At 38.7% G+C, this 9,392-nt stretch overlaps 1 protein-coding gene across 1 annotated transcript in view; it reads right to left on the bottom strand.

The window, feature by feature from the left end:
• Positions 1–5,127, bottom strand: part of LOC128875016 (uncharacterized) — a 14,069-nt gene extending 8,942 nt beyond the window's left edge. Inside the window, exon 1 of the mRNA XM_054120293.1 lies at positions 4,804–5,127. The gene's annotated coding sequence lies outside the window, so the exon portion shown is untranslated. The remainder of the gene's footprint in view (positions 1–4,803) is intronic.
• Between the last annotated feature and the right edge of the window lie 4,265 nt (positions 5,128–9,392).

Here is a 9,392-nt window from a genome sequence, read left to right as displayed (position 1 = left end):
TCCGCCATTTTGAATTTGTAAATTTTTAGTTCGGATTTGGAATCAGCAACCCCAAAAACCTTTGTGTACCAAGTTTCATCTAAATCGGTCGAAAGGAAAAATAGATACTTTCGTATATCTCGCAAAGAACTTGGAGGAGTTTTCCTGTCAGGAAATATTACAATGTTTAGTATTATTTCTCGGAATTTAGAGAGGTGTTCCGTCCAGGAAACACTCCAGTGTTTACTACTATTCTCGGAATTACATAGACCTAGCAAGGACGCTGTAGGCCGCTGCGTCTGTCAGTCATTTATTATTGTCGAAAACAAGAAACTTTGAGGTGGCATAACTCAGCGAGGAATCGTCCGATTTGATTCTAACAAAATGCAAATTGAAGAGCGTAATTTCTACTTTCTAATTACTATAAATACTTTCTACTTTATAATTATTGTTAAATACTCTTAAACAATTGTTTTTTTATCCAGAAGACTCGTTGCTTGACCAAAGAGAATTTTCTCTCCACCTCTTTGCTCGTTCTTGTACGCTTCTTACTCGATAAGTATACGTTGTAATATCGGAAAAGTAGGCTCTTAGATTATTTTCCAACGAAATTACATTTCAGATGCAGATATCGTTTTAGCACATTAGGAAGGTTGAATGAAATATGGCTCGCACGAAACGAAGGCACGATACGAATACACGACATACATATATTTTCCTACTGCAGCGAACGTGGTAACGAGTTCTCGAATACTGACATTTATTCCCACAATGTAAAACACATTCCAAGAGACCAATTAAACTTTCTGCAAACGGTCAGAATTTCGCAAAGACGTCGGGGAAGAAAACGTTGCGAATGAAATCTTAAAATCGACAACGATAATTGGAATTTAAACCTGAAATTCCTCTATTCTTGCTATGAAAGTTGTTCCATTGCTAAGCTGTTAAAGCCGACAACTCTAATTGGAATTTAAACCTGAAATTTCCTTATCGTTGCACGTTGCAAGGTTAACAAAATTTTCTAATTTACCAAGAAGAGTTTGTGTTACTTTTTTATACAGTTGCAATCAATGCTGAACACATTCTGGATTCTGAACTCCGTTTGTAGCACTTGTATGTACAACTTGTCCAAGTCGTATTTGCTGCGTCGACATTTACGTAACCCAGTGAACCGTTTGGTTTCGCGAAAATACTTGTAAAACCGTCGTTGATACCATTGAACAACTGTAATACTCTGGCACGGATGTTAACGCGATATTGCACGCGAACCTCGGGATTATTGTTTGCTAAGTCTCCTATATCCGCAAATACTTTTGGTCATGATAAATTCCTCATATTTTTTACATTAACCGCACAATGTGCAATTGTACAGATTTACATCAACTTAAAAGCGTCAAAACGTTCAACGAAAGACCAAAAAAATCAACAAAAGTCCAACAAAATTATCTAAACTCCACATCCCAGACTCAATTTCCTGTAAAACCAATCGAAGCTACGCTAACATCTTCTCGATTAATCGATGACAAGAATACTTACTATACAGCCTATCTTTGCGTCAATAAGAAAAAAGTCTATTCTAACATCGACACGTTATTTTAAGCCCTCGCATATCCACTTTCCTGAACAATGGTCGATCAGCAACCTCGATTTATTTATACACCGTGTGTAGTATGCTGAACAAAGTTTACTTCGTAGGAAAGATAATTAAATATTATTGGCGATGGAGTACTTGTAATATTGCCTTATTCGCCCAAAACTTCGAGGACTTGCATCTTTAAAATATTCACAAAACTAAAACAACCATGACGCGAACCACCCTTAATTTCAAGTAGACTACAGGATAATCCAATGTCACAAAAATCCCTCGCATAGAAGTTCAAACGTGATCGATTCGCCGTAGAAATAGCTTGTGCAGCAACTGAAAAACCACAACAGGAATGTATTTTCGTGTCTACTAAATAATTTTGTCCACGGAACGTTGCACGAACCGTCATCCTACTTCGCGAAGAGAGCAAACTCCGCGAAGTTGATGAACTGCCATCGGGCACACTTTAAAATTCCCCGCGGAATGAGAACTCGCTCGAAATTGCCATCGATCGCTGATCCATCGTCTGATTAAAAAATGGAATTACACGGCCACACAAATGCAAAGCGTAAACCCAAACACGCTCGTGTATCTACATACAGAGGCTCGCGCGAGCAGGCCTTTGAACTTGCAAGGATGTTTGCTGTTTCTACACCAGTCTAATACCATGGCGAACTGCACGTTGGGTCGCGTGATTGCCGCCGCCTCCTCTATTATTTACGCGTCACACATTCGCCAGAACGCGGCTACAGTCGATCAACATTGTTTCACGTGCTTTCGATAGTGAGAAACTTAATATGCGGAGTGTATCGTTCGGAGAACCGACGTAATTATGTATCTATATCAGTCGAAACAATGTTTTGCAATTTGAGCAACGTCACCCTCTTTGCATCTGGATTCAATGATGATTGCTTTCATTTTTTTCATTCATATTGCGAGAATTAATGTTTGTTATACAGGCTTCAAATCGACGAGAATTCAATTAAAATATGAAAAGGTCGCGTCTTTCAACCGAAGAGCTATGCTTGAATACCAAAAAGATTTTTAGTACTGAAACGTCCCGTTCATTTGATATTGACGTCAAAGCTGATCCAATTCGACCTTAAATTGTAACAGTGGTAGGAAATTCTTCGTTAATAAAGCCAAGTTCCTTTTCAAATTTCAACTTTTTACACGCACGTGGCACATACTGTTGCAAATGTAATAAGTAGGATTTCATTATTCCTGACTTTTCAAGTACCAAGGTTGAGTCTCGTTCGATATCGTACGCCGAAACATTGAATGCGTGACGCCTGCGGAAACAAGCCACACCACAGCCATTAATTACTTCTGGCTATTATTATTTAATTAACAAGTCGAACCGTTACGGTAATTGCTGGATTCGAAGAGCAAAGTTGAAAATACGCCCCAGTAATGATTGCACGATTTAACGAGGAACTCTTGAACCGTATAAATATCTCTCGATCAAATTGTCAAATATTTTAGGCATTTCGGCCGCTTCGAAATGAAGATCGTGAAAATAAGTGCGTCACATAAAATGTCATTTACAAACTTTTGCGACGATGAAATTTTCATACGCTGCGCGTTACATATTGCTGACAATTTTCTGCTTTCCGTTTATACCCCTCGCATAGAGTGTAGTTTGAGCAGAAAGTCAATAAGTATATCTTGACATGGTAAACTTTGTAGATTTATAGCTCGGCTTATAAACGTGATCGTACGTGCATAGCAAGATTTCGCAATAAGGACGATGAAAAAGTAGAGCAAGCATATGCTACCCAAACAAATCTTTAACATTGCAAAACCTTTGAAGTGAATTAAAAGAAAAAGAAAAATCAATTGCATTATATTAGAAACGGAAAGAAAAACTAAAAATATCGTTCAGTTAGCTCAAATTAAATGAGACACTTTTACAAGCAGTTGCCACGTCTGACATATACTACACTGTATCCCTAAATCTCGGCTGCCATCTAGTGATCAAGGTCAATCATTCAACGACGTTAATCCAGTCTGGCGACAAGGGACAGATAAAACATCTTATTGAAACAGCAATTGCATTTTAACCATCCATGAAACTAGTTCAACATAAACTAATAAATAATGTATAACTAAGTTTTGTCTAATTTTAAATAAATATCGATCGAATAGACTCCGATAGAAGATCTAGTTAAAATTAGAAAAAAGTTAGTAATGGGAAAAGCTTAACGATGCAACAAAGTTTGTCTAGAATCTTACTTTTCTCATAATCGAGACCATATTCCAGCAAATTGAAATCAATTGCGATTGATTTGTTTACAAAAATAACTACTTGGATAACATATTGCATACTTAGTAATAAATGAAGTATATAAACAAACACAAGTTTCAACTTTATTCGTGTAACATGTTAATTAATAGTATTTACACAAGAACTTGATACTTCTTTGTAGATTAAAATCCAAAATAGGGATGATCGAACGCAACGTTAATCCCAAAAATGATTGAAAAATTATCTCTCCCAGCGATCTGCCAATTGCTTTCCTAAAATAAATTTCCTCGTTAGCAGATTGAATTTTCAATACTTTTTGTTGCTGCGCACGTCTCGTTGATCCCATTCCTTTCCACTCGACGCTCGCGAACATACGCGCTGTCGACAGCAACAAAACTATATCGCACACCCCACCCCCAATCCCGCAACTAAACAAACAAATTTAAAAAAAAAAAACATAGAGTCATAACAAAAATTAATTATTATTTCTTTTTCTCTTTAAGTATGGCAATCAGTGATTTTGTGTGTTTCTTTAATCTATCGATTAATCTTCCTTTTAATATTATTTCCAACTATATTATTTTTAATATCGTCTTTGCTTTTACATCAGTAAAAATTCTTTTTATAAATATAACATTTCATTGATAATTATGAATTCTACTTTCGTCCTTACTTCAGACATTAAATATAAATTGAATAATTCATGCTCAAACAATAAACAAGAGCCTGAATGTTAAGTTAACGGGTGTAACAGAAACCAAGGACTTACATAAAAGTGTCAAAAAAACAACCAAAAATCACATAAATTAATTTCAACATGTCGCTAAAAGTATTTGTCCACCGAATGGTAGACGAATGACTTGTTTCTCTCTTAAAATAATCAACAAATAAAAGAAAATTGATAATTTCGATATCTGTACCATAGTAAACGAACTACAAATCGTGTGTTTAATTCAAAAGAGATCTCGTAGAGAGAGGATGCTAAAGTTACCTGTAAGGTGCATCACGCTAACTCCTCCATCCCTCGTGTTGGGAGCCCATGTGTCCTGGAGCGACTGAGAGAGAGACAGACCTTTCGCGCGCGGAAAATCGCGAAACGAAACGATCTCGCGTCTCGTTTACGATGAACAGAGACACAAGGATGTTAGGCACAAGCTCCGACGACGCGATCGTTGCGATAAACGACGATCGTGGATCGGCTGTCACAAGAGGGTTCGCGAGGAACGATAAGCGACAGAGCGCGAATCGTCCCGACTCGACTCGGCGCGCTCGATGGCCAAACAGCGACTGAAGTGAACTCTGTCGCAGTGTGAGGCCACGGGCCGCGTTCGTGGGTCGATCGAACACGTTCTGCGCCTCTCCTCGGCACCGGCGTCACCCTGACGGCCCCAACGCACCGGTGCAGCCGATGCACTTGCAACTACTGAGCTACTGACCACTTCCCCGTCGAAAGTCACGGCAAAGAAACTCCGATGCTCGGTGTAGGAAGCCTCCGAAAATTTCGAAATCCTTTGGATTCGATAACGCTAGAATAGTCCTAATTTTGACCAGAAAGTCCAAGCTGACCACTTCTCCATAGAAAGTCACGGGTCTCTAATGTTCGGCGTAGAGAAGCTCCGAAAATATCGAAATGCTTTGGGTTAAGTAACGCTAGGCAGAAACTCTATTTACTGGACAGTCGAAAAAGACACTCGAGACTAATTGATTTCGTAGATTTTGTTTGTGCGCGGTGTTCTGCAGAGTTCTTCAACGACCTCGATGAAGTCTTCTTCGAAGCTCCGACTCTTGCATAAGAGGATTAATGTATCTTAGAGGTGAGCATCTTCGTTAGTTGTAGTGGATAACAGTCTCGCAACATAAACACCTTTAAGCGAGATCTTTTTACGTTACGAATAAACTGCTTTCAGCTTTTGTTTCGCTTTCCTACCTGTCATGGAAGATGTATGTATAATAGAGGGGAAGCATACTATCGGTCAATATTTGACAACCACACGGGTTTTTAATATTCTTCGATTTTTTCGAGTGCCTTCGGTCAGAAACGCAGCAGAATCAACGAAAGGAAGATATATATTGTTTTATCGTTCCTAAGCGTAATTTATAAAAGAAAAAACCTAAAATAAAAACGAAGTGAACGCCTAGAAAATTAAACATCTAGTTAAGAAAGTAAAAAGTAAATAAATAAGTGTAGATTCTAATTAGTAAATAATCATTCGCTTCGAAGTAAACGAGTCGAGACAGGAAATAGAACAATTCGCCATGCAATTTGCTTCGTTCTTTCAATGGCACGAAAAACAATAAAACGAAGAAGTCACGTAGGACACCGTGGCAATATAATTTAATTCCTTGCTAAGGAAGAAAATACGAACAATAAATGCGTTACGAGCGTTAAAGTTTTTAATTGCGATCTAACTCTTTACAGGTGAAATTTTCTGCCGCTTCGGTTGCTACGTACGTTTTATGACGACACAAAAAAAAGCTCGATACCGATGTTGAATTACCTTCGACGATTCCGTTCTTGGACGGTCTGCGAGCGAAGGGAAGCAATTTTGTCAAACTACGGCTCGAAGGAATATAAATCAAAACTGATTGGGAAATGGAGTCGCACTGTTCTCGCTTCGGTTTCCTCGATTACATTTATTTTAAACTCGGCTCCTATTATATCTAAAATTGACGTAAGCGCTTTTGAGAAATGGGTCAAAGTCGATGGAAGTTTGAAAAATTTCACCGTTGATTGCTATTAATGGATTTCGAATTGAGTTCCGTTCATCGAAAGGCTTCTGAATAAAAGTAGAAGCTCAATTTTTCGGTAGAAAAGTACAAAGCATCGTTGCACATAATACAGTTGTATTATTAATTTAACAATTAACGAATGTTATACAGTAGAACACAAAGAAGAATTTTGTTATTATTTCTCAAAATACATGTATACGTTTGCAACTCGTTTATCACTGCTAGCTATTTAAGATCTCTATTATTCTCCATTGTTTCGTAACATTACATTCGACCCGCGTAACACGTAAAGCTGCCTCGCGAAGACTCCAACTTGCACGATTTCACGTTTCTAACCTGCTCCTACGGAACAAACGCTCGCGGTTTATTTAATTAACTGGAATTACTATCGCGAGTAGTTGCACGAATTAAAAATTTACAATTTACGACGGATCTTGCTGCGGATGTTTTTGCGGCAATGCGTAATTTTTATACGGCACCGTTGCTCGTCTATTTTTCAACGAAATATGAATAATTCAGCCAGTTCCACCCAAAATAGGAGCGAAACTTTTCTACCCACGGTGAACTTAATCTCAGGTCACTTTGTGACTTTGACGTATCGGTAGGTATTTAAAGAAAGGCAAACAATAATAGGTTTAATGACAATTGACAACGTGATATTCGGAAACGTGGACGGATATAGCGTAATCGGTTTCAATCGGTTGTGGCTAATTGGCGGCAACAGTAATAATTCAATATCCGCCCAGGTTATAATTGAGTATTAGTTTAGGTATACGGATCGTATGAAATATTAGCGTCGTTTGCCAGAAACGTATCGAAATTCGATATCAAATCATACTCGATCCATCGTTTAGAAATAGAAACTGCAAGAACAGTTGATGGAATATATAAATTGTTCAAGTTGCGCTTTCCTGCTGATAAACCCTTCGCGATTGATAAAAAATACGTGTCTACGAATTTCTCGCGTTTATATACCTACACGTTCACTTCCAACATTCTGTTTAAATTTATTCTACCTTGGAAGCCAAGAGAACTTTCATCCAAGAGATTCTGAAAAAAAAACTACAATGATTGTAAATCACGACGGAAAAACAACGTTCGATAATGTTCTGTGACTGGACAAAGTAATGCTCGCGAGCTACAGTAAATTGTGAAAATTGCTACAGCTACTGTCTTGGATACACAGATGACAAATACCGCAGAATGTCAAGGTTAGATGGAAGCTAGCCAATCCGCTAGAAAGGTGCAGCAAAGGTTTCAGAATTTTAAGATTCTGGGATGAAGAGGTCCCGCGAATGGTTCTTGAAACGCGATCTTCCTCTTATCGGTTTCTAATATCGTCACGACGAGATATTTGTTTTCGTCGCCGAGGCTCGACGATTCGAGGAGCCTTTCGAATTTCATAATAAAACGTTCAATCTTGCCACTTATCGGCTTAAACGCAGTTTAAGGAATCCATCGTAAGGGTTTACTAACGAACATGGTACTTATGGGACTGACTGTATTTTCATTAAATACCACGAACAATATCTCAAATAATGAATACCATTTTATTTCACCTTCTTCGGGTGCCATCGAGAGCGGAACAGGAACTCTGATGGGACCATTGTTTCTTACGTCGTCTTCGACCGAGGTTCTCGTATGGAGATCATCTATCTTCGCGTTCGTCTTTCGTAATATCGTTTCCAGGTGTCCAGAAAAGCCCGAGGGAACCGAAGACTCTCGTAACGTCCCACGGAGAAGAGTATCCGGAGGCTAGTTGCAGCGACGAACAGTTTAAAATATCCAAGGACGACGAATCCGCGAAGAACAGAGCGAGCGTGGAACAGAAGGAATGCGTTAAGTCTCACGCGAGGACAAAGAGGAACGGAAACTACGATGATAAAACATTTGGGAAAAGTCTGCTGACCGTGAACAATGGGCAAACCAGAAGCGTTCCCGTTTCCTTTGATAATAATCTTGAAGGGAACGGTATAGACAGATGGAACACAAGGAAATGGAAACCTCTGATAGAACTGCTGCTGCTGCAATACGATTTTAAAGCCTTGCAGATTCTAGATGAAACTCTGATAATTCAACGTTAGGGAGTATCGCGATCTAAATACTTAACACTAAGAAGCTTTGATATTTAGGTACTAAAAGTGTGTATAGAGCTGCATAGAGCTTTTATTCACCATGCATTTACTCAAATAAAATTCCATCGATGCGAGAAAACGTAGACTGATCACTGCGAAATTGTCTCAACCGGGCAAATTGGAGTTTTGCCATCTGTGATTGTCGCCGATATTATTGTTCAATTATAGGAACAATCGACGCGAAACGAGCCGCTAGAATGGTCACATTCAAAGTCAATCAACACGCCTGAACGCCGCTCTTCGACTCCTTTTCCGCGATCTTTCACACCGTTTTTCCGCATTCATTTCCAATGCAGCCAAAATCCTTCCGAAACTGTTATTCCAACCCGATTCGCCTTATTCGTATTCTGCATACATAACGGACGTGTGACGAACATCTTCCTCGCTCTTGCTCCTTTTTCCTTCCTCTGTTTGAATAAGGACCTCTTCGACAACGCTGACAATCAGTGCTTAACATGGAAAATAAAGCATTAACGCTACTTAGTATTTTTTTTAAGTGTAACTTCTTATACGACGTCAAACCGATTTAACGTTTGCAAATGTAAACTAACTAAAACAGAAAATTATAATAGAATATTAAAATCGTATAACGGAAGGTAATTTGATATTCGATTAACTAAAAACGTTTATTTTGAAAACATGCCTACAATGGCAAGTTTAATGGCGCGTCTTTTCCTCGCTTCCACGATGCACACTAGACGGGGATCGACGTCGC

The sequence above is a fragment of the Hylaeus volcanicus genome, chromosome 4 (assembly GCF_026283585.1).
Source record: "Hylaeus volcanicus isolate JK05 chromosome 4, UHH_iyHylVolc1.0_haploid, whole genome shotgun sequence".
NCBI lineage: Eukaryota > Metazoa > Arthropoda > Insecta > Hymenoptera > Colletidae > Hylaeus > Hylaeus volcanicus.
Note: the sequence above shows the minus strand (reverse complement) of the source record. Positions and strands in the feature narration are given on the sequence as shown.